The sequence below is a fragment of the Zingiber officinale genome, chromosome 3A, assembly GCF_018446385.1.
Source record: "Zingiber officinale cultivar Zhangliang chromosome 3A, Zo_v1.1, whole genome shotgun sequence".
Taxonomy (NCBI): Eukaryota; Viridiplantae; Streptophyta; class Magnoliopsida; order Zingiberales; family Zingiberaceae; genus Zingiber; species Zingiber officinale.
Window position 1 is genome coordinate 97,574,705 of NC_055990.1, and position 19,290 is coordinate 97,593,994.

The 19,290-nt window shown below is 35.5% G+C and overlaps 1 long non-coding RNA gene across 6 annotated transcripts in view; it reads left to right on the forward strand.

Annotated features, from left to right (window-relative positions):
* The window catches only part of LOC122052116, a 29,860-nt gene extending 10,772 nt beyond the window's left edge, over positions 1-19,088 (forward strand). For 2 of the 6 annotated variants that reach the window (XR_006131876.1, XR_006131875.1), the window contains 14 exons: positions 2,875-2,994; positions 3,096-3,162; positions 4,045-4,193; positions 4,426-4,586; positions 7,149-7,197; positions 7,720-7,924; positions 8,138-8,188; positions 14,671-14,810; positions 14,907-15,082; positions 15,396-15,579; positions 15,889-17,551; positions 17,630-17,772; positions 17,865-17,970; positions 18,231-18,900. This is a non-coding gene — a long non-coding RNA (uncharacterized LOC122052116). Of the gene's footprint in view, positions 1-2,874; positions 2,995-3,095; positions 3,163-4,044; positions 4,194-4,425; positions 4,587-7,148; positions 7,198-7,719; positions 7,925-8,137; positions 8,189-14,670; positions 14,811-14,906; positions 15,083-15,395; positions 15,580-15,888; positions 17,552-17,629; positions 17,773-17,864; positions 17,971-18,230 lie in introns of all 6 variants that reach the window. The other 4 variants (XR_006131877.1, XR_006131878.1, XR_006131879.1 and 1 more) reach the window with 2 other exon arrangements.
* Positions 19,089-19,290: the final 202 nt, after the last annotated feature.

The window sequence follows — 19,290 nt, forward strand, 5'->3', positions numbered from 1 at the left end:
CAAATCTGAAGCATTGGATTGCTTTATTTGTTACTTGAACGAAGTTGAGAATCAATTGGAACGTAAGGTTAAAACCTTGCGCACTGACCGTGGAGGTGAATATTTGTCTGATCAGTTCAAGACAATGTGTAATGAGAAAGGGATTATTAGATAGCTAACTATCCCTAGAACTTCACAGCAAAATGAGGTTGCTAAAAGAAGAAATAGGACTCTTCTTGAAATGGTTTGGTCTATGATGGTGCAGGCTAATTTTCCAATCTCCTATTGGAGAGATGCATTATTAGTTGCGGCCTATATACTTAACAAAGTGCCTTCAAAGTCAGTTCCATCTACCCCACATGAACATTGAATAGGTAAAAAGCCGGATTTAAGTAATCTGGCTCGGCTCTTGACCGAGGACCCTCATAAGTTTGTTGAGGATGTTGATGTTCACACCATCAGTACAGTGGAGGCATGGACTCATTCTGAGTTCCTTTGCTGAAATTATATCCTCAACTATCTTACCGACTCATTGTACACTGTGTATAGCATAAAAAGAATGGCTAAGGAGCTGTAAGAGTCCCTCGAAAAGAAGTACAAGACGGAGGATGCAGGGGCCAAGAAATTTATTATGGGTTAATTCTTGGACTACAACATGGTTTGACTCTAAGATGGTGATCAGCCAAGTCTAGAAGCTTCAGGTGATCTTGCATGAGATTCACTCAGAAGGAATGATTTTGAGTGAAACTTCCAGGTGGCTACTATCATTGAGAAGTTGCCTCCAGGCTGGAAGGACTTCAAGAACTACCTGAAGCACAAGCGGAAGGAGATGAATGTGGAGGAACTCATTGTTAAACTTCGCATCGAAGAAGCCAGCAAGAGTTCATAGATAAAGTTGTTCTCTCAGGCTACTGTGAAAGCCAATATGGTCAAGCACAGTTAAAACTTAAAACGAAAGAACTCCAAGACTTCTAAGATGGGACCCAGAGGAGGCATAAGCAAGAAATTCTCTAGGAAGTGCTTCAATTGTGGTCAAGTCGGTCACAAATCTTTGGAATGTAGAAAGCTGAAGAAGCAGGAGGCAAACCTGAACGAGGGACCAGAAATGGATGACCTTTGCGTTGTTGTCTCCGAACTGAACCTAGTTGGATCGAACCCACGGCAATGGTGGATTGTTACTGGAGCTACCAGACATGTCTACTGCAATAATGAGTTGCTCCACAACTTTAAAGAAGTCAAAGGTGGGGACAAGTTGTTCATGGGGAACTCAGCAACCTTGGACATCATAGGCCAAGGAAAAGTGGTGCTGAAGATGACCTCAGGTAAGGACCTTACTCTGAATAATGTGTTGTATATTCCGGAGATTCAGAAGAATCTAGTGTCCAGATCACTGTTAAGCAAACATGACTTTCGCATTATTTTTGAGTCAGACAGAGTTGTACTATCCAAGAATGAAATGTTTGTAGGAAGGGGCTATGTATCTGATGGGCTATTCAAGCTCAATGTAATGGTCATTAGGCCTAAGATAAATAAAGATGAAAGTTCTTCCACTTATATGCTCGAGTCTTCATATTTGTGGCAAGACATGTTAACTACGATATGTTGTGTAGATTAATAAACATGCAAAGCATATCTACATTCCACCTTGACCCAAACCACAAGTGTGAAACTTGTGTTAAAGCGAAAATGACTAGATCATCCTTTCAACATGTTGAGGGAAACAACGAACCACTCGGGCTAATTCACACCGACGTATGCGATCTCAAATGTATACCAACACGTGGTGGAAATAAATACTTCATCACTTTTATAGATGATAACACAAAATATTATTATGTGTATCTTCTCAAAAGTAAGGTTGATAAGGGCAGTTATTTCTTATACCCTAATGCTATAATAGGAACTGGCTCACAAATTATACTACTGCAAATTGCTTTACATTAGAAGTTCTCAAATACAACTCCAGTTAATATTAATTAACCTAAATTTCTTATTAGAATCTCTCATATAATAGATATTTTTTTTATCATTGCTCAGATGCAGGATGAATTGATGGTTTATATTTAAAAAAATTAAATGCTATCATAAATTTACTATCTTAGAGAAGTTAGATTTAGTCTAAAATGAGGGGCAACAAAGGTTAAGATAGAATGAACAAAGGTCAAAGATGATCAGTATATAGTCATACAAGATGAAGGCATTGGAACTCGAAGGTGTAAGGGATAGGAAGCCATATACAGATATAACTAGTAACATACCTTCACATAGAGTTCAATAGAAGGATGAAGTCCATATAACTAGCCCCATAACATTATTTAATGATAATGATTTCTTTGGTCTCCCTACTGTAATTAGTGTGGTGATTGTGTAACCAACTATCACACTACATTATTGTTTTGATTTTTGATTATTTTGAGTTTGCTGTGATTTATTGATTTATAGTGTTTTCAACTCAGTGGTAGTAGTCTCCTTTAAATACAAATCATAAAATCTACATTTTAAAGACAACTAATAAGAACTCTACCAAGGCAGAGAAAGTATCTTCTATTTTTCAGAAAATGGTCTTATATAAAATGCTTCAACCTTCACTGGCATTGCTTTCAGAAAGAATCTTTTGCATCAAATACCTTCTTTCATTAATTTTACTGTTACAATTTGTGCATATTGCATGAACATCTGATGTGATGTGAATCTGTCACCCAAGTCATAATTTTCAGACAATAGAGTTATAGATTTACATATGTTGTTATTCATTTGTTATTAGGTATCGGCACATCACAATGTTCAATGGCGATGAGTACTTTCTTTTTACAAAAAGAATAAACTATTTACCTAGAGAATCCTATTTCCTTGATGTTGGATCTTGGATCTCAATTTTCACTTGCATCATTGCAGGTCTATTATTATTATCCATTTTCTGCTCTTTCTGATCCGGTTAAACTCTACAATGATCTTAGATGGAACATTAGTAGACCCCAAGGTTTTGAAGCAGTGATGCGTGTTAGATGTAGCTGGGTAAACTTGATTCTGCATTTAAAATTTCCTTACAACCTCTACCATGTTTGCTAGAAATTTTCCATAACTACAACTATTGCCTAAATGTTTTATTTTAATAGGGTCTTGAAGTTCAAGAATACTCTGGAAAATTTTGCAAAAGTGTTCCTAGTGATATTGATCTTCCTGGTGAATATTATCTTTCTAACTTATGTTAGCTAATTTCTATTTTTTATTACGTTAATGATTCTCCTAAAGCTACAACAACATCAAGCTAAATTCTGCTTTTGAGCATGATGATAAAAGTACTAGATTTGTTTCTAGAAACAATATGGCACATGGAATAATAACTACTATTTCTGATGAAGCATACATGTATAAAGCTCTGAACCATATTGCAATAGTCTGTTGGACATTTGTCTGTTCTGTTCTTGTTTTTCATCGGTATTAACAAAACAGAAGAAGCTATATCTATAATAGTTAAACCAGATTTCCCAAAACATTGAAAAAAACTATAATGTTATAAATTTTTTAAGCCCATATCAACTAACTGCATCAGATGTGTGCCCAACTAAGTTACCACCACAATTCGTGCATGTTAAGCATGCATTTTTAAAGCATTAAGTTATAATAGACCTATGCCAAATTGATAGTGAGGAATCCTTCCATATTTGTGTCACATTGCAATCCAAGAATTGAGAAGCTATATGTTTGATAGCCAAATTTGGGTACAAGTGTCAAATAGGTGTGTGGATCATTGTATCTAGAATTGGAGTATCTTATACTGACTATCTTCAAGGCATTGATTATTTTATTTCTGTGTTATTTATCATTGCTCTATTCAAGCCTTTCTTATCCGAACAAAACCATAACGGTCACATTTAAACATGAGGGCAAGCTCTAGGTGAATTCAGAATGTACATTTCAGGTTTGTGGTAGAACCTACATGAATACTAGGATTAATTGGTGTATCTCCCAAGTCCTGACCTACTTTTGTTAATGTTGTCTTGCTACTAAAGACATGATAACTTCTAATACTTATAGTATCACTCGGTCATGTTATTTCTGCAGTGTGCACTTCTTTATACCACTGTGTATGGGCAACGAAGGATTTGCGTTATTAATCTCTCCCTTACTTGCACTGATAATATCAGCAGTTTGCAGCAGTTTGTGCCAATCCACTAATTTGGATGCTCAGTTTACTTGTTTGCTCAAGCAAGGTAAAGTTCTACTATCAATAATCTTCACTAGTGCCTCTTGCTTACTGGAATTATGCAATAAAACATGCTATAATTTTGTTAATTCTGAAGTTTATAAGTGTATGTTTTTGCTTGTTTAGTTTTGAAACTGCAAGTCTACTGTATAAAATATATAATATTTAATTCAGATTTTGCTAAATATTTTGCATTTGTAAATATATATACTGAAAGTGCAAGTCTACTATGCTTGCAGCTGCATGCAGCATCCCTGTGAGCCCTCTTTCTCAAGTAAGGCAACAAATCACTAATATCTGTATCAACATCCTGCATTCCCATAGAAAATTTTGTGCAACAATATCACTATTTGCAAGGATGAAGTCTATGTCGACATCCATTGAATCGAAAAGGAACTTGGTAATGCAAAGTTATCTAGATACTTTTGCTATCTTGCGTACACGTAGATATTATTTTTGATTCGAGCTTTTGATGTTTCATGGGATTTTGACTTTTTTATAACTAATTTTGAAGGATTATGACTTTTATTCCTTATTTTTAGTGATCCATTGTAAAATACGGCATCCAAATAATAATAAAATAATAAGATTATTTGAGGAATAATCTTAACGAAATTTTTAGAAATTTTTCTGAGATTTAATCGGAGCTTGTATGACATATGTTAAGGGGATAAATTATTAGGCTAAGGGAAAGCTTTTTTAAGCTATCCTATTTGAACGAGGAAATGTTTGATTTTTTTTTAATTTCTTTTCTTTTTCTTTTCTTTTTCTCTCTTTTCCTTTGTTTCTTACCGTGCCCTAACCCCGACGCCAACCCCTTTTTTCCTCCTCCTCCACGGTTTCTTCTTCCCGAGCCTCCTCATCTCCCCCAAACCGATGGCGCCGCATCACGTCGCTTCCTCTTCTTTCTCGTGATTAAAGCATTGGCCAAAGGGAAACCGGGCACATCTCCTTCTCGATTTCCTTCTCTTCTCCTCTCCTCTCCTTCCCAACGCACTACCTCTGCCCTAAGCGTCTTCACCGCGAACTGCCAAATTGCACCGACGTTGTGCAATCCTTCGCCAGCCGAGCCCTAGATCCGTTCGTCCCGCGTCGTCACCAGCCGAGCCCTAGATCTGTCCGACTCGCGTCGTCGCCACTGTGTGCTGACAGCCGGCGTCGCCGTTCATCCACCCGAGCAGCCGACGTCGAGGTCCCATCTTTTTCTTCTCCCGTCTCCCTCACTATGGTCACATCTTTGTTGCTACCCCGAGCCCTAAATTTGATCTTTGTCCACGAGCAGGGAGTTGTTCCCAGCCGGCCCCTTCTTGTGCTACTCCGATCAGGAGTCCTCGGAGAGTCACCTCCTGATCACCTTGGTTCATTACTGCCTTTCCTTTACGCGAGGTCGAGTTGGTGATGTTGCAGCCACCTGTTGAGTGAGAGTCGCTGTTGGAGTAGCGAATAGCCATTGGAGAAGGAGAAGGAGGCAGGGAGGGTTGCAGGTTTAGCTTTACTACTCTGCTGAATTTAGGCTGGCAAGTGCTGAGTTGGAGTACTTGACAGTGGGCAGTAGTTTTGCCTAATTCTTACTGTAACTTCTGACTTCTCTAATCGAGAGTCAACAGAGGTATTTCTAGATTTGAATGAGTTACTAGAATTGATTTAAATTTAGCTTGATATGAATTGTTGGAGGTAAATCCCTTATTTTGTCTTAACGATACAAATTTATTAAAGGATTGGGTTTAGTCCGAATGATGGCACGACTAGAGTTAATGGAGATAACCCTAGTTGATTGATGGATTAGATTTAGTTGGAGATTTGGTCTAATTAATTAATTTATAAGTAATTAGCTAAATCTGTATATCATGTATTATAGGACTTTGATTCGAGACCAGTGTCTCGACGTGGGATCTTTCGGATACGATCTCCATTTTTTAGGCGGGTACCTTGACTTATCTTTTAGATATTGTCATTTGATATGCATAGTGGATTTTAATGAGTAGTAATAATTATGTTATATCTGCATCGGTATGTCATTGCTTGATTCCTTCAGCATGCTTATTTATTATCTGTTTTGCATCCATTACCCTCTTGATTATTTATGCTCATAGAGGTAGTGGCATACCATGCCTTATGATATACCGGACTAGACATTTACCATATTTGATACGTGTACCTAGATCTTCTTGTTTGAGCCATTTTTTTTGGGTACATGTTTTATGGAGGTAGATATGGTTAGGATTTTCATGCTTAGTGTCACGCACCATCTCGCATGATTGCATGCTGAGCGACTGTCAACTCCATTATTGTTGAGCACATCGCCAGTTACATGGATCTGCACACACAACCACTCATTGGTTAGTGGTTTTTATTCTGGCAGGGTGGGTTGCAGCAGGTTGCTTTGTCAGTGCTCCGCTGATTCACTCATGGGTAGCGTAACGCAGCGTGGTAGCAGAACAAGGATCCCTCCTCTGGACTGTCTCAGGGAGATGAGAGCATTGAGCTCCTCCACTTATGATTTGGAGTAGAAGGATAGGTGTACTCCGACAGCATCCTAGCCATTCGGTCACAGAGGATCAGTGATGGTAGAGTGCACAGTTGTCGCCCTACCCACTCGGTCTCACCATCGTGTGTGAGATGGCTGACTAGCGTCAGGGGTGACCATGACATGTCATTTGCATCATATGCATGATTGCATTTATTGCTTGTGTCTGCTGCACTTTGTTTGCTGCATATTTGGTGGATGCATATGATTGACATGCATACAGGAGATATGACATTTTCGGTCTGACGACCTTATTATTCTAATAGGAGGTCCTGGTGAGTACAGCTTCTCCCATTTCCTTCCGTTTTGCATTTTTCATTATTATTCCAGGAAACTGTAGGCATAATTGTTACTATTAGTTATTTCCAACTATGCATGTCAGCTTGGTATCTGCTGAGTATTGGACTCACCTCGTTGATATATTTTCTATTTCAGGTTGCAGCTGTGATGAGGTTCCAGTCGCTAGTTCCCACTAGGTGTCGAGGTGGTTTTATATTATCGGACTTGTGTTTCCTTGTTAGTGAACTACATACTTGTGATGTATGTGTTTTGCACTTTGGATTTTATATCGTGCTCGGGTATGATGCCCATGCTTCCGTTGTGAAGGTTTTCCGTTGTGTTGTGTTTTCCTCGTTGTAGAGTAGGTTTTTACCATTATAACTGCGTGGTTGTGTCAGCCGGAGGCTGAATTATATAAACTACGTGGAATGCTTATCTTATTTCATTATATATGTTCCGGCCGTGTTGGCCGAGGTTTATGAGCCCTGAGGGCTTTGTAGCCAGTTCCAGATTGTCACCCGTACAGGGGAGATGCTATCGAAATTTCCTCTGGTAGGGACTCCCCCGGGGCATGACATCCATATCATGTTTTTCCAACAAGACCATAGTATCCTTGAACTTTTTTTCTTTTGTTAGTTAATTAGGGAGGCATACTGTAATCTCTATCATGGTTACTATATTTTACTAGTGTATGTTATTGCTAACTCTGTTATATTTGGTAATGCAGGACAAATATCCTTATTCTCTTTCTTAACCAAGATGTCAATCTTCTTCTGCCCTATGTTCTTCAACAAAATCGAATGACCATTCTCAAGATTCAAGACAATCTTGTGATTCCCCACCAAGGGTCATCTTCTCAAGTTCTTCATCCTCAGTCTCGAGTGACTCATTCTTCAGCCCTATTGAGAGATTGGTACCTTTATTTATTTGAGGTAAATCTTCCATTGCATTTTTTTTATTGTGATTCTAGTTATACTTTTTGTTGTCTTAATCTTGGTAGTTTTTTCTATATCCGATTAGAGTTATTCTAGGTTTGTTTTGGCATTGGCTATTTATTTTCCTTTGAGATTTGAATGTAAGTTTTTATATTTTCATTTGATTGGGGAATTGGACAGTTGATATGTAGCTTATTTCTTCTTGATCAGGGGTCCTAGATTTTTTTGGGGATGTGATCTTTCGTCGGAGACATAATATAGGTAATGTAATCCCCCTTATAAATCTGCCATGAATTTGATTTTTTTTTTTTTTTTTGGATCCATTGCTATTCATCGAAGGGATTGAAATTATTTTCCCTTCCATTGTGATGCTATTTCCCCAATTAGGTTGTCGTAGGAGGTGTTGGTTTTGTGTCTTATCATTTAGTCTTGTATATATTTCTTGAAATCTCATCCGACCAAGTTATGCAAAAAATTAGGTAAAGAACTTGGCATGCCTATTTATTTACAATAGCAAGAGGTAGATTTTATTTCTAGAACGAATCAAGAAATTGCCCAAAATGTTAGGGTCCTCTAAGTGAATCAAAACTCTTACTACCATTTATGTAGTTCTGCTTATTTTTGGTTGTTTCGCTAAAATTTTCTAGTTAATAACAAGATAACATCTTTTGAATGTTTTAGAGCTTATCCATTTATACCTAATTCTAATATTTTTTTTCTTTGCGAAGAAAGTAGTTCGGCGAATTTAAAGAATGTTTACCCATCATAGATTAAAAACCATACCTTTTTGTAATAGTGATGGAGATGTACAAAAGCTAGACTATATGTCTAGTAATGATAAGGGTTGCATATAGAAGAATGTAATACTTTACAACAAAGTGTGTTTATGATTGAAGAATGATAAACCGAAGTTCACATCATCATCATCAACTAGTGTCATAACTTCCTACATAACGGTCATCACTAACCCAAAATGTGACTCATTAGCATTTCTCAAATATGCATGTGAATGTTTTTTTAGCTTGGCCAATCTATCCCATGAAAAAAATTCCTTCATCTCTTGAGCATCTTGATCCTACTATCTTTGTTTTTGAATATGTTCCTTTATGAGCCAACCATAGTCAATTTTGACTAACCGCGTTTAATATTAAATTTCCTTCTTATTAAATTTCTCCGCCTCCAATCATTTTGGACCTTATGGCTAAGCTTAAGAAGATGGCTTGAAGATGTAGTTGTTCACCATATCAAGCATAATTAGACAAGAACATTTGACCTTGTTTTGAAACAACCCTTACTCCTTACTCAAGACCTCCAAAACTAAAATACCTCATTCATTATTGTCAACATGCATCACATATGAACCATACAATTTAACATATACTTTTCAAATGGAAATTCATAAGACTCTAACAACATGCACAAAGTCTCCAACTCATATCAACATAACAAATCAGGAAACAAAATTTATTAACATGCTCCTAGGGACCCTCGGATAGTGTGCTTTGTATTCCATCTCATCTTCTTGGCTACTCCACCTCCACATCCCCTATCACATCTATGGTGCCATTTTCTCCACCTGCATCATTTACAATGTGAGTCCACAGACCCCGCAAGTATATCTTCCACAAGTAGGTATGTGATAGGCATAAAAAGCAAGAATTTTAAAACTAGAAAATATAGGACTTCAACTTGCTTCAGCTATAAAACCAACTCAAGCATTTCTTACTAAGATTTAAATTCAAAGGAAAATATCAAACATGGTATAGCATACACGGTAAGGAAACTCCAACATAACCAACTAAGAGTATACATGGTGCATTTGTGGCAACCCTTATTAGAGCACATTCATTCGGTCCATGATCATGAACTTTTAAAGGAACAGTCTAGGATATTATATATTCGCATACCTAAAGCCAATATCCCTTGAATCAATTTCTTTTTCTTTTTTTTTATTTGGAAGGCCCTCCCCGGAGCTCATCCGAGGGGACCTATCTCGTACTATCACCATACATGCACCTAAACCCTAGTACATTGGACATAACGTACTTCTTTCACACCATGCAAGCATATATGCATATTACTTAGTCGAACCTTATGGCATAAACATGATATCTCTACATGTGGTCATAGTTCTATCATACCAGGTTTCACAAGTTACATGCATAGTAATTAAGCCTATTTTCATAAGAAGAGCTACTTAAACTCCAAACACCTCATGAAAAGCTTCGGCATTTTGAGGTAGCAAGGAGAAACAACCACTAATGAAATATGAGCAGTGGTATAGCAAGAATTCTGATAGGAAAGAAAACTAAAACCGAATTGCAAATCCCACAATTTACATGCATAGTAATTAAGCCTATTTTCATAAGAAGAGCTATTTAAAACACCAAACATTTCATGAACAGCTTCGGCATTTCGAGATAGCAAGGAGAAACTACCACTAATGAAATCTGAATAGAGGTATAGTAAGTTTTCTGTTATGAAAGTTAACTAAAATTGAATTGCAATCCCACCCTCTTTGTTCCACATTTTCATCTATCATGAAGTAACGAACAAGATCTCCGATTCGAATCACAATCTCCCAAATCAAACCCCCACTTTTAGATCTACCCAAGAACACAAAACTGACCTGTCTTGAAGAAACAAGATAGATACAAGATGGTTCGCAACCTACTTAATCTATCCCGAGGAAATCCAGAGTTATAACAAAAAACAAGAACACAACAAATCGCAAATCACCTTCTACACCCCTTACTAAAACTCATCAAGACAAGAAAAACAAATTCTCATTTCAATCGCATATATTGAAGCAAAAGGAATCTGGAGCAAAACACAGAAAATCGAGCAAAAATCCCTAGCGCGGAATAGGAGAACATCCAAACCCTTATTCTTGCCTACCTAAAGAAAACCCTATCCCATACCTACAAAGGGGAAAGCTACTTGCCTTCCCTTTTTGGTGTCGTTGACCAACTGGCAGTGCTAAAGTTCGTCGCTGGCTCCGAACTACTCCGACAAAGTGGCGGCATCGGATCGATGGCGATGGGTGGCGCCACGTCAATGGAGAGTGGTAACGGGGAATTGGTAGAAGGTGAGCGGCGGAAGGGTTAGACGAATAAGACCTAGGGTTTAATATAATCCTTAGAATTATATACTCAATCAACTCCCAACTTGATTGGGTGTTCAAACTAGATATGTCCCCCTAAAACATGTCATACGAGTTCTTTTAAAATCCAAAAAATATTCTATAAATTCCTAAAAAATTTTATAAGTTATTTTCTTTTAATTAACATCCATTATTTTATTTCCATCTGACTCGTGAGACCTTACATGTTTTCACAAAATGAATATCAAAAAAGAGTGAAGGGCTTGAGTAGTTCCACTGCTTGTTAAAATTATATAATAATTGAATTATAAATGTTCCCATTAAAGACCAACACCAAGTAATAGAATCTTCCTTGTTAAGAATCATTTGGATTGAACTATTTCTAGATCAACAAAAAAATCAAGTTCTTTTCTAGAGAATTGTCCATGTAGCTCAACCTCCATATTTTAATTTTTTATAATTTTATTCTTAGTATTGCATTTGTAATAGAAGTATTTGATTTACACTTTAGTAGTAGATTCTTATGTCATGTATCCTCCTAAGCCTGATATTTGTCAGATTATTGACTTATATTTTGCTGAAAGAAATAAAACTATTATTTCACTTTGTGTAAACTCTTCTAGATATAGCACCTTTTTTAGTTTGGGCAAGAATCATTCTAATATGTTTTGCAAGACTAAACATGGTTTGAAATTTTATACCATGTTGGGGTGAATGATTGAAATGTATGATTCCGATAAAATCGCCGAAACTCGATACAACTTAGCATCATGGTTTAAAATCTCAAGTCGATACTCTAATGCTCCAATATTGAGTTTCAATGATTTAATAGAATGATATGATTTGAGAATTTCACCCAACATGATATAATTTTTTAAATCATGCTCTGCATAGATAATGTCTCCTTCCTATGCTTCATCTTCTTCCTTCTTCAATTCTAATCCATTATCGTCATAATGCATCAAAATATCGACACAATACTAAAACAATATTATTTTAGTGAAAAATCAAAACTTCAACACGACTCAAGATTTTGAACCTTAATTGGAATTAAGTTCTAAATATCAAACTCTTTAAATCGTTTGGATCAACCAATCTTCACCGCCAGTGACTAAGATTGGTTACATGTGTAACTCAATATAAAGAACTCTTAAACTTCCAAGATTTTTAGTTGAGTCACCAAGTTCCATCTTAAGACAACCAATTCTGGAAATATGAACATGAGTTTGTGTGTCCATAAGAATCTTTTTCTCATCTATCAACTTTATGCATCACCTAAGTAGGTAAAAAATATATGCTAGATTGATGTAAAATTAAACTGCTGAAGACACTTTTAATAATTGTTAATATACTTCTATTTCTTGTTGATAGTTGCTTCCCTTGATAGTGATGTAATGTTGTTGCTAGTCTTTAAATACGTGATTGCTTGTATTCTCTACTAAAAGCACAAATATTTTATAGGAAATTCTTGAACTCGAGTTGTATACACATCTAAAACAAGTGCTTAATGACTTGTCCCTTTATCCAAGTAGGCAAGTGTGGGTTTTCCATAGTTTATCCATTAGCCCACTAAAACAAGAGAATGCAACTAGGACAATATTTCTTTTGGATCAGCCTTGACAAACGAGGAAGATAAAAAAAAAAACTTTGTTAACAATAATAAAATAAGATAAAATTTATTTAAATATAGATGATGATATAGTAGGAGCGGATAGAGTCCAATGACATAGAAGGATCCATATAACCAACCTCACTTAGTGGGATAACAGTTGATTGTTGTTGTTGTATTATCCTTGACAAGAAACAATGTATCGTCAACCAGTTGAATTACCAAAGGAGGTTGCTACTAACTAGCAAAAAATAAAATAAAATAAAATAAAATAAAAATTAAATGATGCTCCTTATGTTTACCATGTTTAAGGATCTTTGTAAACTCATTGTGGGCAATGTGAATAAATGAAGAGGAAAGAGTTTGTGTGCATAATGTGCCAAAAAACAATTATAAAGGTTTTTTTTTAAAAAAAATCTATCTTCAATACAACTTCTTTATTATTCTTTTGACACTAATTTATTATTTCAATTATAGTCATAAAGCTATGCTTTTGCACCTTAAGGAAAGCAAAGCAATTAGGAATTAGGAGGCACTATATCACTAATTAATTGTTGAAGTCTAAGTGCCAACACTTTAGAGATGACTTTAATAATACATTTTCTACTACAATTGGATATGATTTCACTCCACATTTTCTGTAAGTTTAGTAAGTCCATGAATAGTAGCTTTAGTCTCAGCATGAGTGAACGACTCAACCAATGAAAAAAAAGAAACATGTTTATGATATTTCAATCTCCTGTATGTAAAACAACTAAGGGATTAAATTGTCTTTATATAATTCTTTTAAAATGATTTGTAGAACCATCAAGTATATACCTTTGATCAGTTTCCATTAGATCTTCAATTTGTAATTAGGTAATAGAGGGTTTAATATTATTACTATGAGCTATACAATGAAGATATGAAGCATTTTCACCAACTTCCCAAGTGCACTTATCAAATCTCCATCTGATTGTAGTTGCCTAGTTTAGCCCATATGATCATTTTAAGTCAACATTGATTTGATAAGTGTTTCATTCAAAGAATTGACCATATCTGTAAGCTATTTTATCAGATTCCTTTGAGGGGTACCCCTCATCAAGTCACCTATTAAGCTGAGAGAAACCTATATCCACTGATATTATCTTTCCAAGTAAGCTATCCTTTGTATTGGATTTAAATTTTTTTAATTTTCGTTAAAGTATATCATAGTTCCTCGTATAGCAATATTCTAGTGTTTAGTTACTACATTTCTTTTTATTTCAATTTCCTTATTGATGCAACTATGCGAAGTATTTCACAACCTACTTGTCAAATGCCTTCTCTTCCAAGTATAATCAGACAGTTAGTTTAATGGTTCAGACTTTGGAATTTGGAAGAAATGTGTCATGAAATTTATAGTGAAAAAACCCCGTCATTTTCATGAAAGCTTGTATGCTCATTGCTTTAAATACTATGTTAGATTTAGATAACAAAAGATGCTAATCGGGAAAGTTTACAATAGTTTGAATATTTCTATTCTTTGTTCACTAGTTTTGTGCTTTGACACCATTATGTTGTTTATATCATCTTGCAATTCTCATATAATTTTGGTACTCTTTGGCAAGCATTTATTTTGGTTCACATAATTAGCTTTGATGGTTTTAGCATCAACTCTTGTTATGCAGGTTGTTTGACCTCTTAATCAAGTCCTTTGTTCTATTGCTGGTCAAGATATTGTTCACATGAATGACAATGATAATGTTAACTCCGACGATTTTAAAAACACTATACTATTGATGAGTTTGAGTTTTAGAACCTAGGAAATCTAGAGGACAATGGGAAACTAGGGCTACAATTCTGATGCAAACCTCTAAAAATGCTCTTACTGTTAGAGTGGTCACATTATTTGCAAGTTGAATAAGAAATCAGAGAATTTTTGGCAGTTTATTTAACTAGACATGTTCTAGAATAAGTTTTGTCCTAACATCATTCATCCTAAGATTTTTAGTCTGGTTTCTTTTTATTAAAGTAAATTTCTTGTTAACAATTTTGGTATTATCTCTGCAGAACACAACGACAAAGGAAAATGAAACCCTTTTAGCCATTAACAGCTTATGTACAGGGCGAGGATGCAGCCACTAGAGGAAGAATGTTACTATACACTTTTGTTAACAATGTTGACAGTTTTCAGAATGTGGAATTATTAAGTAAAATAGAAAGTCAATTTTCATTAACAAAATAAAACTTTACTTTCTGAACTTGGTGTAATTTTTTTTTAGTTTTACTATTTTTTTGTCTGACAGATTTTCGAGGTTTACTTGAAAGAGTTAAAGGGTGTTGTGTCTGCCATAGCTTCTCTCCAAGGTCATTTGTTGGTTTCATCTAGCCCTAAGATCTCCATGCACAAATGGACTGGTACTGAGTTGAATGTTATCGATTCCTATGATGCTCCTCTTTATGTAATGGAATAGAAAACATTGTAAGTATGCTTTCTTTTAAGACTTGAACCTAACTATATCAGAAAGCTCGTAGGCATTTGTTTCTGTTCCAAAATTTTGGTACAAAATTGCTTGAGTCATATAAACTTGATATTTAGTATTCTGTCTTCATTTAAGTTGGGTTATTGTTATTTCTGATTATTACAATGTCTATCTGCTATCATTATTCCTCGAATTATGACCCATTTTTGAAGAACTGATTAAAACTCGCAGGATTCATCTCCCTTTTAATTTTTATTGCATGGGCTATAGAAATGTGATCATTGTGATTCATGAAAAATATGAATTTTGCAGGTCAAAAATTTTATCTAGTGGGAGATATTCACAAAAAGCATCTATTTTTAAATTGGAAAGAGCAGGGTGCTCAGTTGAGCTTATTAGCCAAGGATTTGCTTCTCTTGATTGTTATGCAACTAAGTTTATGATAGATGGAAGTACATTGAGCCTTGTAGTTTCAGATGATAAAAAAAATATTCAGGTAAGGTGCTCGCTCAACTAGTGCTAGTAGTATGTTGGATATTTGATTAACATTGTTAACTAACTAGGTACTTCCCTTTTTCCATAGCTTTTTTGTTTGTAATGCAACATAAGTGCAATTTGAACATGTATATGATAATTTCCTAATTAAATTTTTTACTATTCTGCTAGTCAGACATACTTACGAGCGTGTTCACTGGTATATGACTCCTATCAAAGACATCTATGATGCATGTGTTTGTTGTATATTTTTCACAGAACTTGTAGTCAAGCACCTGAGCTTGTTCAATGCTTTAATATTCTGTTGCAGATATTCTATAATGCTCCAATAACATTAGGGTTGGAAAGGGCAGAAGCTTTTGTCTAGAGTTGAATTTCATGCTGGGGCCCATGTGACAAAATTCTTGAAGCTGTAGATGCTCTCCATCTCTTCTGATCAAACCAATATAACTCCTGGTTATGACAAGACCAACTGGTTCACCCTTCTATTCAGTACACTAGATGTGAGCATTGGTTGTATTGCACCATTGGATGAACCATTCTGCAGACTTCAAACCCTGCAAAAAAAAAACTAGTAGATGTTCCCCATACATGTGGCCTGAATCCAAAATCATTTCAGTAGTTCCATTCAAATGGAAAGGCACATCGTCCTATCCAGATAATATGGTTGATTGTGAGCTTCTTTCCTAGTAAGGATTCTTTTCTTCATGCTTATGATGAGAATAACTGGTAAATTAGTTTCAAAGATGTTAGGTAACTATGGCTACTTTTTATATCAAAATTAGTGCTGCTCAAAGTTCCTTTTTCCTGTGTTTTGATGATGGCTTGTTAATCTATAATTTTTCAGGTATAGATTTATTTGATTGATGTATAGATAATATTTTCTTTCAGATCAGATTTCTATTCAAGTAACGTACATGATTAGGGTTGACAAAAATCTCTTGAAACATGTAGGAAAGCAATTTTGTTACCCAATTATTCTTATCAAATTAAGTTTTAAGAGTAAATGCTATTTATTACCCATGAGAAAGCAATTGCAGTGTATAATATATACAAGGAAATAACATTTTGATGAGCCTTATTTAGCAACACAGCTTGGAGATTGGGAAATAGGATTAGGAAGGAGTTTGTGTTGTTTCTGATTGGGTAGTGTTGAGTGCCCGAGTTACATGCCATGTTCTATAGGCAGCAAACTGTTCCTTATAGAAATGAGTGGATAAAATTGTTGATTTGGAGCTGCAAATTAGCCATAGATTTGGTTTGGTGTGATTCTTACTTGCCATTCTAAATGTTGTACAATCTTTTCCCATTTCTAGGTATGAAATGCTGCCACTAGACAAATGGATTGTCACGACTCGTTCACAAATTCTTTTAAATTTAAGTGATCTTTCACTTGACACAAGTTTCTTGTGATTGAATGTGCATTTTAAATTATTGAGAACTTCTCTTGCATCAATCTAATGTAATGAACTAACTTTTCCCATGGGATACTTTGCCCAGTGGCATGCTAAAAGGAGGACAACTTAGTATTCTAACTGATCAAGTGTAATTTGACAACGGGCCCCAGTGATCAAGAATGTTTTATTGTGGACCACTACTATCAGACCCGATACTTTTGAGTATACTGTCAGGGTAATATGCTAAAATGCTATTGCCATGTGTGTAAGTCTGAGTAAGGTGCATTTTCTTTGGATAGAAATACTTATCAAATACATTTATTTGTTTAGGATAAGTCAGTTGATGTTCGCTAGGGTGTGGAGTCATGTATTGTTGAAGTTCTTAGAGTCTATGGACACAAGGCATTATGTGAACCTTTTTAAAAACATTTGTTCTAATTTTCTTGATGACAATGATGACATGGAATATCACCACATTTTTCCTTCTAATTTTGCATACTACCAAATGTATGAAGGATGTGAAGGGACCTACTTTGACAATTGTACTTGAGTGTAAGGCATCTAGAGTGATTGAAGGTATTTTTCCAGACTTCATATCTCTTAAAAACCCAACCTCAACTCTATTTGATTTCTATCCTACTTTGTTGCCTTCAGAATTTTCAGATTCTACAAGAGTGATTGTGTTGGTGATTCTACTTCTAAGTCTACTAGAAGAATGGAAAGCTAGTATCAAATGTTGGCAATGAGTGTAGACCTAGCTATAAGATGACTTCAATGGTGTGCTCTTCTCTCTAGTTGTAAGATAACTTTAAAGCAGACTATGCTTACTTTTGATATTATTTGAAATCTATCCTACTTTGTTGCCTTTAAGAATTTTCAAATTCTACAGGAGTGATTGCTCTAGTGGTCTGACTTCCAAGTCTACCATGAAGAGTGGAAAGCTAGTATCAAATGTTGGCAATGAGTGTAGACCTGGTAGTAAGATGACATCAATGGTGTGATTTTCTCCCTAGTTGTAAGATAACTTTAAAGTAGACAATGCTTACTTTTGATATTATTGTTTTGCTAAGGAAATGTTCCGACAAGGACTTTCAAACTTGACCCCTTTTGTTCTATACAAGATGTTGTCCGGTCACAACCTTTATTTAACATTAGAGACTCCAATAAAGTTTAATAAGGGAAAATTATTTATATTTGTGCTAATAATTCTAACATGTATTCATTGCTTAAAATTTTCTTTCTAAATACTTTGCAGGAAGATAGGGAGAAACTTATTCCTCGAAGATTTAAATTTGAGGAGGTAGGAGCTGGAGGTTTGTTTCTCAAAAGATCTGAAGTTATTTTTATTTATTCTTTTGACATTGGAGCTTGCATAAGACCACCCTAGTGATGGAAGAAAATGTTTGATAAGAAATTCCTATTGACATTGGATATATTTATATATTATAAGCTAAAAAACTTGAAGAAGTAATTAAAATTGTAATATGACATTATGATCTACTTTAGTTCTTTGACCTCTTAAACAAGAGTAAATTCATCCATATCTTTGTAGCACTCTTGAAGGGGAGTCTTGGCGCAATGGTGAAGTTGCTATCGTGTGACCTAGAGGTCATGGGTTTGAGTCTCGTAAATAGCCTCTTGCAAAGCAAGGTAAGACTGCATACAATAGGCACTTCCTCGGGACCCCTTATTTGGAGGAGCTTTGTGCACTAGGTTGCCCTTACTATCTTTGCAATACTCTTCCTTTCCTTATTTCCTTCCTCACCACAAGTAGATATGTTCTTAGCGAAGAAGAGGAAAGGAATGATTTGTGGGTTTTATAAATGTTTGCGTAGAGAAAATGGCAAAAATGACTAGTAGCCAGTACCCAGTGGTGTCTAGCTATTGGGTCATAGTACTGTTATAAATAGGGGTGTAAACGAATCGAATCGAGCTGAATATGCAGAAAAATTTAAGGCTCGAATTCAGCTCGAAATAGGTATCAAGCTCGATTCGAAGCTCGAAAAATTCAAAATGTTTGGTTCGAGTTCGGTTCGAATTAGGGCTTGGGTTCGAGTTCAGCTCAAAATATTCGAACATGTTTGCGAACTATTCGAATAATTGCTCAAAAATAGGTTCGAAAGACTTAAAATTTATTTATTTAATATATATTCAACTTATATTAATAAATATTAAGACTTGCGAGCGGCTCGAACAATATAATTTGGGCTTGTGTTCGGTTCGAAAAAAAGTTCAAACATGTTCAAGTTCGGCTCGAATTCAATAAATTCGAATATGAATCGAATATTTTTCGAGCCGGTTCGAAAAGCTCGTGA